Source organism: Sorex fumeus, unplaced genomic scaffold, assembly GCF_029834395.1.
Source record: "Sorex fumeus unplaced genomic scaffold, SorFum_2.1 ptg000169l, whole genome shotgun sequence".
NCBI classification, from domain to species: Eukaryota; Metazoa; Chordata; class Mammalia; order Eulipotyphla; family Soricidae; genus Sorex; species Sorex fumeus.
In genome coordinates, this window is record NW_026606226.1 from 8,066,414 (window position 1) to 8,079,821 (window position 13,408).

The 13,408-nt window shown below is 38.5% G+C and overlaps 1 protein-coding gene across 1 annotated transcript in view; it reads left to right on the forward strand.

The window, feature by feature from the left end:
• RDX (radixin) overlaps window positions 1-13,408 on the forward strand; it is a 74,393-nt gene that overhangs the window by 55,936 nt on the left and 5,049 nt on the right. The window lies entirely within an intron of this gene.

Sequence of the window (13,408 nt, forward strand, 5' to 3'; positions counted from 1 at the left end):
AATCATTTAGAAGGACAGGAGAGAGAGTATAGTGGGCAAGGTGCTTACCTTGCATGTAGCTGACCTGGGTTCGATCCCCAAAACCTTATGGTCTCCTGAGCACCACCAGGATGATCTCTGAGTGCAGAACCAGGTGGAAGCCCTGAGCACTTCTGGATGTGGCCCCAAAACAACCCCTCACCCCCCTAAACACTTAAAAGTTTTCATTGCATTTATAGTATTTAGTTTATTTTTCCCAAGGAGTATGTAGTTTTATTGTCATTAAGCTTGCTATTGATATATACTTATTTAAAAGTGGTATTACAGAGCAATTACCATAAATCTAGAAGCAAACTATCTTTTCAAAGCTTCTTACTAATTTTAATATAAAATTATCTTAAATGACTAGTCTATTCCAAGAATATGCAAAGCCAAATATCTTTTGGGTTTTGGTACTTTTGGTACTATTTTAACTGAACTTTTGCTATTTTTATCCTCAAAGACTGGTGGTATATTTTAACTATAATCCTATCAACAATGAAAGGGGGGAATTTAATAAGATTTATGTTTTTAAGAAATTAGAATTATCACTTAAAAAGTTATCTTAGAATATTAAACCAGAGTTCAGTATTAGTGTTATAAGTCTAAATAAATTATACCACTTTTTCAATTTTTATTGCCTTGTATTGGTGGTATTTTTAGAGGTTAAGGTAAGACTTTTTTTCATCCCAGAGTGTCCTTTCTATGTATTGCTGAGGAGAAAATATAGTGAATGAAGTATAGGAAGTATTCCCTTTAGTATTTATTTAGAGAACTAATGAATCAAAATTTTAATAAGGATTTGATAATATCTTTAATGAAGATATGGCAAAATATCTAAGTATGAACCTATATTTTTGACATTTGCAGCCTTTAAATTCTGAATGGGCCGGAGTGATAGCACAGCAGGTAGGGCGTTTGCCTTGCACGCTGCCAACATGGCCTACCCGAGTTCGATTCCTCCGCCCCTCTCGGAGAGCCCGGCAAGCTACTGAGAGTATCTCGCCCGCACGGCAGAGCCTGGCAAGCTCCCCGTGACGTATTCGATATGCCAGACACAGTAACAACAAAGTCTCCAATGGAGACGTTACTGGACCCGCTCGAGCAAATCGATGAACAACGGGAGGACCGTGACCATGACCAGAAATTCTGAAAAAAGTGTAGCCTATTCTCAGTCTGTATTTCGTCATTCTTTTTTTATGTAGAAGATAATCTAACAAATATTCAGTTGGCTTATGTAGACAGTTTATCACCTTTCCACCCTTAGAAATTACTTTAATTTCTTTTTTTTCTTAATTGGACCTGCTTATGTTTGTCTTTTAAGATGAGCTGCCATTTCCCTCTGGAAAGAACCTGATTTTTTTTCTTTGTGTCTTTAATATTGTATCTCCTTTCTGCTCTGTGAATTTAAGTTTTTTTGGGTTGACTTGAATCAGATTCTTCAGGAGTTGAGAGCCATCCCTGGGCACAGAGCGAGGAGTAAGTCCTGAGCAGCACCAAGTGTGACCAAAAAACCAAAATGAAAATAATAAAAATGTTGAAGTACTATTGCCATTTCTGCGCAGTTTTTTTTATTTTTCTAATTTTCTGAGTCACAACCAACAATGCATCTGATGACTCTGCACTCAAGAATTAATTGTGGGACTAAGTGGGATTGAACCTTGAGTCAATCGTGTACAATCATTCACTATACTATTTTGCTGGCCCTTTCGCACAGAATCTTAAAGTGAAGATGATGAGTGGATCATTACTCCATGGCACATCACTTGTTACTGCTTTTTGGCCATACCTGGTGGTCTCAGGGGAGCATTTGGGGGGTAGGATGCAAGGGATTGAACCCAGGCTGCCCACGTGCAAAAGTAGCGCCCTGCATGCTTTGTCTCCGGCCCTCACGGCCCATCTTTTAAATTCAGGATTATGTTTGGCGTCAGAGTTCCAGGTTCTGATTTAATGACCTTTACTTGATATGGTTTTGTTTTTTTTTTAACTAAGTAAATGGTATATTTCAGTAGATGGAAGCACAATTAGAGAGACCCTCTTAAAGTGTGGAACTTAAATAATTTATCATAGTTGTCAATCATTCGCACTAATGTTGCAGTGATTTATTTTTTAATAAGTTGTCACTATTGTGTTAACTCATGTTATTTGTATGCCCAGATTCCTCCGTGCTTATATCTTGTCACTTGCTTACATCATGTTTATTTTTATTACTGCTTCAGTTATTTACTTTCATTTAATAATCATTTAAAGGAATTTCAGTTCATTTTGATGCTAAAGCATGCCATTTAGTTTGTTCCTAAAAATAATTAGACTGGTACTCGTTTAGTTTATCTTTACTAAATCTATATAGCCAAATGCCGCTTCTTAAAATGATATTATGAGATCAGAATTTGGGTTTATGGTGATTATTCTTTTACGACTCCTTGTGATAAACAGAAGTTATACGAACTTTTTATACTGTGCTTCATAATGTTTGCCATAATAACCCTTTTTCGCAATGAAAATTAAGATTTTATTGTGTGTATATGTGTATGTGCGTGTCTGTGAAGCAAGATAGTTTTTATTGAAACTTATTTAGGAAGATGTGAGTGGAGAGAAGGGAAGAAGTACACGCTCAAGAGAGAATACAGGCTTGAAGAGCAAGACAAATTAGGATGTTTCTTCCAATGTTTTAAACATAGGAGCAATGTACGTTTTAGGTTCATAAGACAATACCTCCTCTCTCATTTTCAATTGTGTTTTTGTGAGAGATTGTTTCAAGCCCAGCATTTGTATTCTACATACAATCATCGCATTTATAAAAAACTTTAACATTTTTTATTATATTGGACAAAAGATAGTTATGTGATAGATACCATAGGAAGATTTGTGAAGAAAATGTATAGAAAATAAACATACTTGATACAGTTTCTCAAGTATGCTTCTTTGCTGATAAATTACAATTCATTTCACTGGACAAATTTTAAACACTGGTCGGTATTTAAGGATATCCTAAAAAATAAAGTGTCTAATATAAAAGATTCTCTCACTTTCTAGGTGGACTCATTCTATATCCAACTGAAAAGCTACTCATGTATAGTCAACATCGGGAATTCGGATTTTTAGTTAAATCTTGATTTTCATTCTTTTGAAATATATGTAACAAAATTTATTGTTTGAGTCATTTTCTACAGTCAAGTTTAGTAACAATTACGTTGTTCAGCTTTATCAGTCTTCATATCCATTTATTTTTCATCCCAAAAAGAATCTCTGTCCCCAATAAACATCGAATCCCCATTCTTCCTCTTTCCAATTCCTGGTAACCACTCTTCTACATTTTTCTCTTCCATTTTGACTATTCTAGGTCAAATGAATTAATATATTTATCTTTTTTACCTGACGTATTTCACTTAGCATATTTTCAAGATTCATTCATGTTATAGCATGTATTAGAATCTTACTCATTTTAAAGGCTAAAAATGAGTCCATAGTATGTATATTCTTTATTTTGTTTCTTCATATACCAGTTATTATAACATTTGGATTGTTTTCCTATTTTAAACGTTGTGGACTATGTGTATTGGTGTAAAATATGAGTTTCTGCTTTACAATGATGGAGTACATTTTCAGAAATGGAATTATTGCATCCTATGGTACTTCTGTTATTTTATTGCATGTGCTTGTTTTTTGTTGTTTGGCGGCCACAACTGGTAGAGCTCAGGGCTTCCATCTGATTTTGTACCCAGGGAACACTTCCGGCTCAGCTCCAGGCACCATTTGGGGGTGTCAAGTGCAAGGCAAGTGTCCTTAGCCACTGTACTATCTTTCTGGCCCCCGTTTAAAAAATTTTTGTTATAGCTTTACAGTAGTTTCAACACTTATGGTTTTGATATATAAGCAGCTCACTGTCATCAGTGCCCAGACCCTTGATTAATTTATTTAAATTATTTTTAGTCTTCCTCTTTATTCTTCTTCACACCCATCTCCTCTTCCTTGCTTGTTAATCTCACCTCTAATCCAAGGCTGAGGGTTTGTGATCATCTGATACTATATTTACTTGTTTTGTTTCTCTGTATAATAAATGCAGTCCTTCTTTGACTTTTTCACTTAACATTAGATACTCTTCAGTTCCACTCACATTGCAGTGAACCGCAAGATTTTATCTTTTATAGCTGCATAGATTTCCATGGTATATATAAGGCCCAGTTTTTTTATTTATCTGTCTTTGGAACACCTTGGTTGTTTCCATATCCTGACTGTTGTACTAAGTGCTGCAACGATCATGGGTGTGCATATATCCTTTTCAGTCACTTTTTGTTTTGGGGAGACTGATAAACAAGAAATGGAAACTGGGTCATATGGAAGCTTTGGTGTGGAGGTAGTGTTATTTGAACCTTACTGACCAGTATTCACAGACTGTTTTTTCACTTTGAACTGTCATTCTGTAAGGGCTTGGGGGACTTTAACAGTTTTTAAAGATCAAACTATTATCTCTCCGGCCCCTCTAATTGAAATTTTCTATGCTGTTTTCTTTAAAGGTTGTCAGATGACATTCCCACCAGTAGAGAATAGAGTTCCTTTTTCAACACACCACTGCAAACACTGGTTGATTCCAGTCTTTTTGATATGTTTTCTCTAATTTTTTTTTCTTTTTGGGTCACACCTAGCGATGCTCAGGGGTTTCTCCTGGCTTTGCACTCAGGAATCACTCCTGAGGGTGCTCAGGGGACCATATGGGATGCTGGGAATCAAACCTGGGTCAGCTGCACATGCAAGGCAAATGCCTTACCAGCTGTGCTATCACTCCACTCCTGTTTGCTCTTAATTTTTAAGTGATTTTCTTGAACCACAAAAAATTTAGCAGGTATGGCCTAGATTTGTTACCAAAATGCTAATAATATTTTGTGTTAATCAGAAGAAACCTGGGTCATAGTGGTTTACTAAGGGACTGGAGATACTCAGTAATCTATGGTTTCCATCTTTGTGTCCTCTTAGTTGCCCAGGGCTTTCCATTTCTGAATAGTTTCCAATCATAGTATGCTTAGAAACTCAGATTACAGACTGTAGTCTATAGTATCTTTATTATAGGGGTGCAGGATCTTTTCCAAATGTCTTGTTAGCAAATTTTGGGTGGGGAGACACACCGTGAAGTTCTCATGGGCCGGGTGTGTTGCAGGATGTGAACCATTTTGTGGCTGCAGCCACATGCAAGGCAAATGCCTTAACCTCTTCTCTCTCTCTCTCTCTCTCTCTCTCTCTCTCTCTCTCTCTCTCTCTCTCTCTCTCATTCACTCTTTCTGGCCTCAGTTTTTAAAAAGAATACTCTTAGGTCCAGATATTCTCAATCAAGAATAACTGTTACATAGCCAAGACAGTTGTTATTCAGAGAATATTGGACAGATGGGAGGCAGCATCATATAATGATAGTTGCATGGTTTTAGAGATAACATCTGGGTTTGATGACCCTGACACTTAGTGACTTTGGGACCTCTGAGAATCACGTCGTCATTGGAGCCCCTTTCCTCATCTTTACACAAGGGTAACACGATAATATCTTATGAGCATATACAAGATCTTGTAATAATATACAACTACTTTGTTTGTAGCCTGTTATAGGTATTAATAAATACCAATTATGTCTTTTTTAATAATATTTTTGTTCACTTATCAATTTATGAATGTCAGTACTTGTACCCGAGTCTTTTGGATTCCATTCTTAATAACTTTTGCTTGCCCTTAAGATTTTTTTACTTGTGATTTTCTGAGAAGCATGTTTGTTGAGAGTATGCCAGCCCTGTGCCAAAGATCTAGATGTAGTTCATCTTCCACAGATAAATGATTTCAACATGTTTGTATATTCCCTCTTCAATTTATCAATACTGGAGCATAACAAGTCAGCCTTCTCTGTCTATATTTACCCAGTGTATTGCTCTAAATATCTTGCGTATGCTGAAAACTTCTAGCCTAATTTCCCCACTGAACTTCAGATGTATGTATCTAGCTACCTACCTGATCTTTTCACTTGGTATCTGAGGAGCACCTCAAACTTACTGTGTCAAATCAAACCCAAGGTCTTTCTCTCCAAACTTCTTCCTGCTCAGTTTTCCATTTCAGTCAGTAAATGGCACTTCAGTCAACAGATGGCAAATCTCTTGTTCCTTTATAACTTGCATTCATCCTAACCACAAACCCATTGGCTCAGCATTTGAAATGTAGAGTATATCTCGAGTATGACCACTTCATACTCCTTCCATTGCTCTGACCCTATTCCACAATCAGAGTTGCTTTGATTGCTGCTACAGCTTTCAGATTGATTTCCTCGGTTCTTTGGCTATCCACAACTCATTAGAGACATAAACCTATGACCTGCCATATCGTCAGTACCTATCAGTCTAATTCTGTTTGATCCCTCACTGATTTCAGAACCTCATCTGATTTCCCATCTTACTTAATTGAAGTCAACTGGCTTTCTTGGTAAACAGATGAAGGAGACACCATTCATTAGGCTCTCTGAAGGAGAGGATCCCTATGCCAATTCTTGAACAATGCGTTCATAAAATTTAGGTTTTACAGAGAGAAGAAACTAAAATATATCAAGGAGCAAAGTTATACTAGAGCTGCCCATTTGTATTAAAGAATATACTATGTTTTCAGCTTCAGAAGAAGATGCTATGAAACACTTGATAATGAGAAGAAGCACATCTGAGTGTCTTTTTCTTTTTGGGCAACTGAAGTTTGAAATCCTGATGCAATGTCATGAAATTTTTTGAAAGGAAACAGTAGGAGAGAAAGCGGACTTAGCACAATAGCTTGGTGAACACTTCCATGCTAGGTACTGCCAAAGCAAGCGGGGTTTGTTTGGTAGGGCCACTGGGACAACCTGCAGACTGTAGGGACGAGAAGCCTATTATAGGGTTTTAAATGAACACTGGTTCTGACAATAAGAAAATCATTGAAAGTTCCTTGGAATTTGAATTGTTCTACTTAGCTTCACTGCGTAGTGTCTCCTGAAAAGTTTCCCATAGACAAGTGCACAGAACAGGAAAATGCTCATGCTGTCAATCCAAATGTCTGAAGCTGACTCGGGCATGAATCTGATCCCAGATCCTCACTCAAGTCCCTGAGATTAAACCTAATAAAATGAAATTCTGGTATTGACCTCCTTGCTTGGAATGCCCCATATTGTTCTTAATCTCTTCAAATAATTCCATTCCTTCATGAAATATGTATTGGTGTTTGAAGTTGGGTTCTGAGGATTCATAAATGAATTTTGAAAATACTTAAAATATTTAAAATAATTTAAGCATTCAAGGTCTAGAAGAAATAGAAGTACTAAGTGACTGGAGCAAGGGCTGTATTTCTACAGTTGAGCACTTGTCTTGCATGTGTTAAGTCTTGAGTCCAGTCTTTGACTTTGCTAAAAAATAATTGGTATTGTTAAAAAATAAGAAGTGTGACATTGAGACAAATGAAGAGAGAAGGATCTGGGGAGCAACCAACCAACCTCTTGGTAATAGTCTTGCGATGTAGAGGTCATGGTTAGAAGTTATCAGGAACAAGTTCCACCTGACTTCTCTTTGGGGCCAAATTGAGAGACTGTGTGCTTCAACTCTGGTTTGCACAGAAGACAAGGAGAAGTTGCACCACAGAGTAATTTCCAGTGCTAGAACTAGGAGCATCAACTGTATAAACTGAATTCAACAAAGTTTAAGACTAAAGCCAGCTCCATTGCTAAATAGAGACAGAGCTAAATAGTGATAGGATAGCTCAAGCTGTGAATTAGCAAAAGTCTACTTAGAAATCCAGCTAATTCCAGAGACCTCATTGGAGGAAAGATTTTTGTGTATAATTCAGAGCAGCTGAAAATCTTGCTGGGAGAGGGTCTTCCTTCTATTCCACTCATATTTGGTTGCCTAGTACCTGCCAAACACTATGTACTAGTTGTTGAGAAAGACTAGATCCTTATATTAAGGGGCTTGCTTTCTAAGAAAACAATAATTAAAAGGCGTGAACTGTGGTATAGAGTGAATCATAACTCAGTATTCAATCATTCCTGACCTATAAAAGCAACAATTTTATATAAATCCAACATGAAAATAAGTGAGGAGGTAGCATATTGCTGCTGAAGGAAGAGAAGGCTTCCTCCTTTCTGGTCAAGATAGCAAATGCAGATGCCAGAGGGATGAAATGAGTGCCCTGGGCCTGGCAGGGACTGGATATCCCCAGGACCCCATGCCTTACCTAGAGGGCACAGATGTAGAACACTCCATGTTGCTTTAACTTCTGATTTCCAGAGGCCTCCCAAGCATCACTCAGGGGGCCACTCCTATCGGTATTTGGCCAACTAACTGAGCCAGATGGTTTACTTTAGGGTCTGGCAGTGCTGAGGACCATGCAGTACTGGGGACAGAACTTAGATTTGGCCCCGGAGCTATCTCTGCATCCCCATAAAATCACTTTTTACGAAAAAAAAAAAGTTGAAATCTCAAAAATTTCACATCATCTATTTAAACAAATTTAGGGGGTGAGGGGTGAAGCAATGGTACAGCTGGTAGAACTTTTGCCTTGCAAGCAGCCAACCTGGGTTCAATTCCCGGCATTCCATATGATCCCCAGAGCACCGCCAGGAGCATTCCTGAGTGCAGAGTCAGGAGTAGCCCCTGAGCATTGCTGGGTGCGACCCAAAAGGCAAATAAATAGACTTGGGGAAAAAAATTCAGAAAATACTTTAAAAGACAAATGCTCTATTTGCTGGCCAGAATTGGCTCATTAGATTTCAATTTACAATCTTGGCTTTAAGAAGAAATAGTGTATCTTGGCTTAAGCATCAAGGCAAGGGGGACTGGAGATGTGGCTCAATGGTTTGATCCCTAGCACTTTGGAAAAATAAATAAATTGAGGAGGCCAGAAAGAGCTTGACTTAAAGAACAGAGAAGAGGCAGAAAGTACATCTGCTGAGACAGAACGGGGGAGGAACCAGGCCACGGGGAGGTTCCTCTGTTGCTGCACGAAGACTACAGGGCCAAGGTCCCCAGAGTAACTTGGCCCTGGAGGGCAAAACACTGCTATCATAGGTATTCTAGGAAAAGATGAATTAGATGGAAATTAGAACGAGGAGCAGTAGGACAGACAGAAGGGCATATTCAGCAAGACTGCGCTGGAACGGCACGGGCTGCAGCAGCCCAGAGACAGGGTACAGCTTTGTTTACTGCTCAGATGTCACAAAGGCGAGGGCATCCTCCACAGCTGTGTATGCCTGCTTGCACGACAGTAACTGATCCACAGGCCGCCATTAAGGCCGAGGCCAAGTCTGCTTTTTTTTTTTTTTTTAATAAATTAGGAGTACTACTGTTTGCTCAGCCATTGATTAAGCTGATTGAATTGGGTATGAACTCCACAATTTTTTCTTTGAACTGAAAATGGTTTCCCTTTCCAACTGAAGACATAACTGAAAATGAATGATACATTTATTTAACGAACTTGAATTCTTGCTTTAAATACTTGTGGCTTAACTATAAATTGAGGTTGACTGTAGAGTGCAGTTACTGGAGAGAAAACCCCACCAAGTTCAGCTGTTTTATAAGGTCCAGTGAGGCCAGCTTGTAGGGAGAGTCCTTTTCAAGGTAAGGTGAACCTAACTTAAACAGTTAACACAAATGATTCACTTTTTGGGGGTGAGAAGGCATCCGTTCCCTTTTGTTGACTGTTAAAGACCTTTGGAATTCTAAGATGAGTCTGTGCTCGAAGGATCTCAGAAATCTAGAGGAAAATGAAGTCCCAGAAGGAGGAAGAAAGTGAAGAGAAAGGATTTTGATCACTTAGTGGGTATTGACTAAAATACTTAACAGAAGCCCAATAAATACCGCTGTGAACTGAACTCTGTGGAAAAAGTCTTAAAGAGACTGAAGATCAGAGGGAAGGAGGCTCCTGCCTACAGAGTTTCCACCTGGAGAAATAGCATGGTAAAGCCTGTGAAAGGAAGTCAAGGCTCATATTTTTGTTTGGGAACCACACTAAACAGTGCTTGGGCCACTGTACTTGGGACTGGACCCTGGACTCCTGCATGCAGACATCTGAGCCATCTCCCTGGCCTTTCAAGGTCTTGGGTGAGACTGGATTTCAGGTCAGTTCAACCAGAGTAAACATCAGTGTGAGGAGATTGCTCAGTTATCTTGAGCACATGACATTGAGTCTTTCATTAAAGTTCACCAATCCATGAATATCTGAAGAGAGCACACAGCATAATTAATAATTCGTCCCTTATGTTAAATGGCGTTATCTTACTATACTGAAAGTTCATCCTTGTCCACTCTGGTAATATTGCTACTTACAACCTATATCAAGTGTGCATGTGTAACCTTTGTTCCAAACTATTGTCAGTTTGTTCATCCTTGTGTCTATCATTGTCTAATTTTTTTTTATAACTTTAGCCTTGTAGTGAATCTTACTACATGGCAGAGTTTTTTTAGTTTCACTCCCTTGTTTTGATGATAAGTTCCTCCCTGACTACCTTTGACTTTTTGTTCTCATATAAATTTTAGAATTAGTTTAATAAATCTTTTTTTTTTTTTTTTTTTTTTTTTTTTTTTTTTGCTTTTTGGGTCACACCTGGCGATGCACAGGGGTTCCTCCTGGCTCTGCACTCAGGAATTACTCCTGGCGGTGGTCAGGGGACAACATGGGATGCTGGGAATCGAACTCGGGTTGGCCGCGTACAAGGCAAAAGCCCTACCCACTGTGATATCTCTCCAGCCCCCATAGAATTAGTTTAAATCTTATGTAAAAAAATACTTTTGCTTGGAAATAGATTAACAGATTAATTTGGGGAAAAATTCCATATGTAAGGGTTGGAGAGATAGTACAGTGGGTCAGGGCTGGCCTTGAACGCTGCTGACCCAAGTTCAATCCCCAGCATCCCGGATGGTCCCCTGGGCACCGCCAGGAGTAATTCCTGAGTGCAGAGTTAGGTGTAAGCCCTGAGAACTTCTGGGTATGCCCCCAAAACAACAACAAAAAGAAATCTCATCTGTATTCTGAGTTGTGAATATGTTCAATCTTTAATTTTGTTACATCTTTAGTGCCTTTAGTAAAGTTGTTTAAATCATTCCATTAACCTTAATTTTTACTAGATTTTATAGTAAGCATTACAATTTTTTCATCTTTTTAAGAATTATATTTTAAACTGTCCATATGTATAGATATAAAGTTGACTTTTGTTGTCCAACCTTACATTTTGGGACCTTGCTAATTCTTAGTATTATCATAATTTGTATAGTCTCTTAGGTCTTCTGCATAATCATCTTGTGCAGAAAGTCACAGTGCTTTGTTTGCCTTCTCAGTCCATATAACTTGCTCTTCTTTTTTTCATTTTATTCAAATGGCTTGACTGACATTTCTGGCACGATGTTGACTCTAAGTACCAACTCATTTCTGACTTAGGGGACTTTTAACATCTTAACACTTGCTACCACTATTTTTTGGCGGGGGGGGGGAGTTATAAATTTTGGTATTTCCTGCCTGTCAGGTTAACAAGACTTCTTTTAATAAAACACATATGCTTGGGGCCAGGGAGATGCTTACAGTGGGTAAGACACTTCCCTTGTACACAATGGACCCAGGTTCAATCTCTAGCACTACATATGGTCTCCCAATCCTAGCTAGGAGTAAGCCCCAAGCATCTCCAGATGTGATCGCAAAATATAGCAGCATAGGCTTATTTTGTTTGGGGGCCACACCTGGCAGTGCTGAGGGCTCACACACCTAGCTCTGTGCTCAGGTACCCCTGGGAGACCATACGCAGTTCTGGTGATCAAACCCAGGTTGGAAGCATTTTAACCCCTGCACTATCTCTCAAGCCCCAAGTTTTTATGTTTTTTTTTTTTTTTTAGAATATCTCAAAAGATTTAAAATGTATCAAATGCAGTATCTGTGTTTTTGCTTTTTTGTTTACAGGCATATTGGTGTAGTTAAATTTGCTAACGTTAAACCAATTTTGTGTTCCTGGAATAAGTATACATATCCTCACCTATGGCTTGACTCTCCACTAATCTTGAGCATATTGTTGTGAATATCCTGCCTCTCTTTCGTATTTTTCTATTAACTCCCTTTCAAGGACTGCTGTCTTGAGCCCAAGCACTCTTGTGTCATGGCACCACCTGGTGGCAATGGGGGGAATTACTGTTCAGCTTCATTTTCTTTCAGAGATCCAAAAGCCTTGTCCTTTTCCTCATAACCCCTTGTTTAACTCTTCTTTAACTCTTCTTTCTGGTACCTTCTATTTATCTACGTGACTTTAGACTATTTCCCTTGTTTTTCAAAAATACCTCACTGTTCTAATGCAGATCATTCTCTTTTCCTTCTTTTGTCGTTTCTTTGTTCTTTTGAGTACAGATCTCCCTTAATTATGATTACTCATGGTGAGCATAGTACTGGTGACTCAGGGGGAAAAATCCAGCAATACATTTTACAGTGACATTTGGCACAATAAGTTGTCAGCTCTGCTAACCTTCAAAGTCCTTGAAAATACTTAAAGTTCCCTACAAATGCTCTTAAATTTCAAGGCTTCCTTAATCATCTTCTAATTAATTCCACCCGCTTAATACCAAGCTCAAGTGTTAAAATAATTACAAAAATTAGGAATTTCACTGTTTCTACGTTTCTAGCTCTGACAAATCTGGGGTGTTTGTTTTAAAATTTACTGTAAAGACTCGTTTTTCATTATGGGTTAAACTGCCTGGAAACAAAACTATTATCTTTTACATGGTTGCCATGGGTAACAGTGCCCTTTTGCTCTAAGACAGAGAAGTAACTTAATTTCTAATTGCTTAACCTAGAAATGCAGAAAATGCTATCCCCAGAGAACTGACATATGGAAAAGCGTGGCTGACTCAGCACTTTGTGTTAACTGTGATTTGGGGGTGAATTGGGAGATGGTCAGAAGGTATCTCTAAGGACTGTAAATGAGAATGGCAGGGGAATCAGCTCAAATAGACAGACCAGAGAAAGTGATGCTGCGAGTGAAGTCTTTTAAGTCTCACCATGGCAATGCCAGCATGCTTGCGGGGAAGGTAGTTTTGTTTTAACACCCCCGTCCCCATCTTTGAGTCTGCAGAATTTGAGTCCTCAGAATTTGCATTTTCAAATATGGCAGCGGTTGATTTCAAAGTTAGCACCGCAAAATATTTGGTGAGTCTATTGGTGCCTGAAAGATGTTTTAATAGTGCCTTGGTTAATCAAAAGAGAAACCCCTCACCCACACAAAATATAAAATTTTATCTTTAGCGTAATAGTGACAAAGCTTCACATGTGCATGGCTTTGGGATGACTTCATGACTTCATGTGCATGACTTCACAGATCTTGTGAAATTAGTTTGTGTAGAGTTACTGAGATACTGCAACCACTAGAATTCTA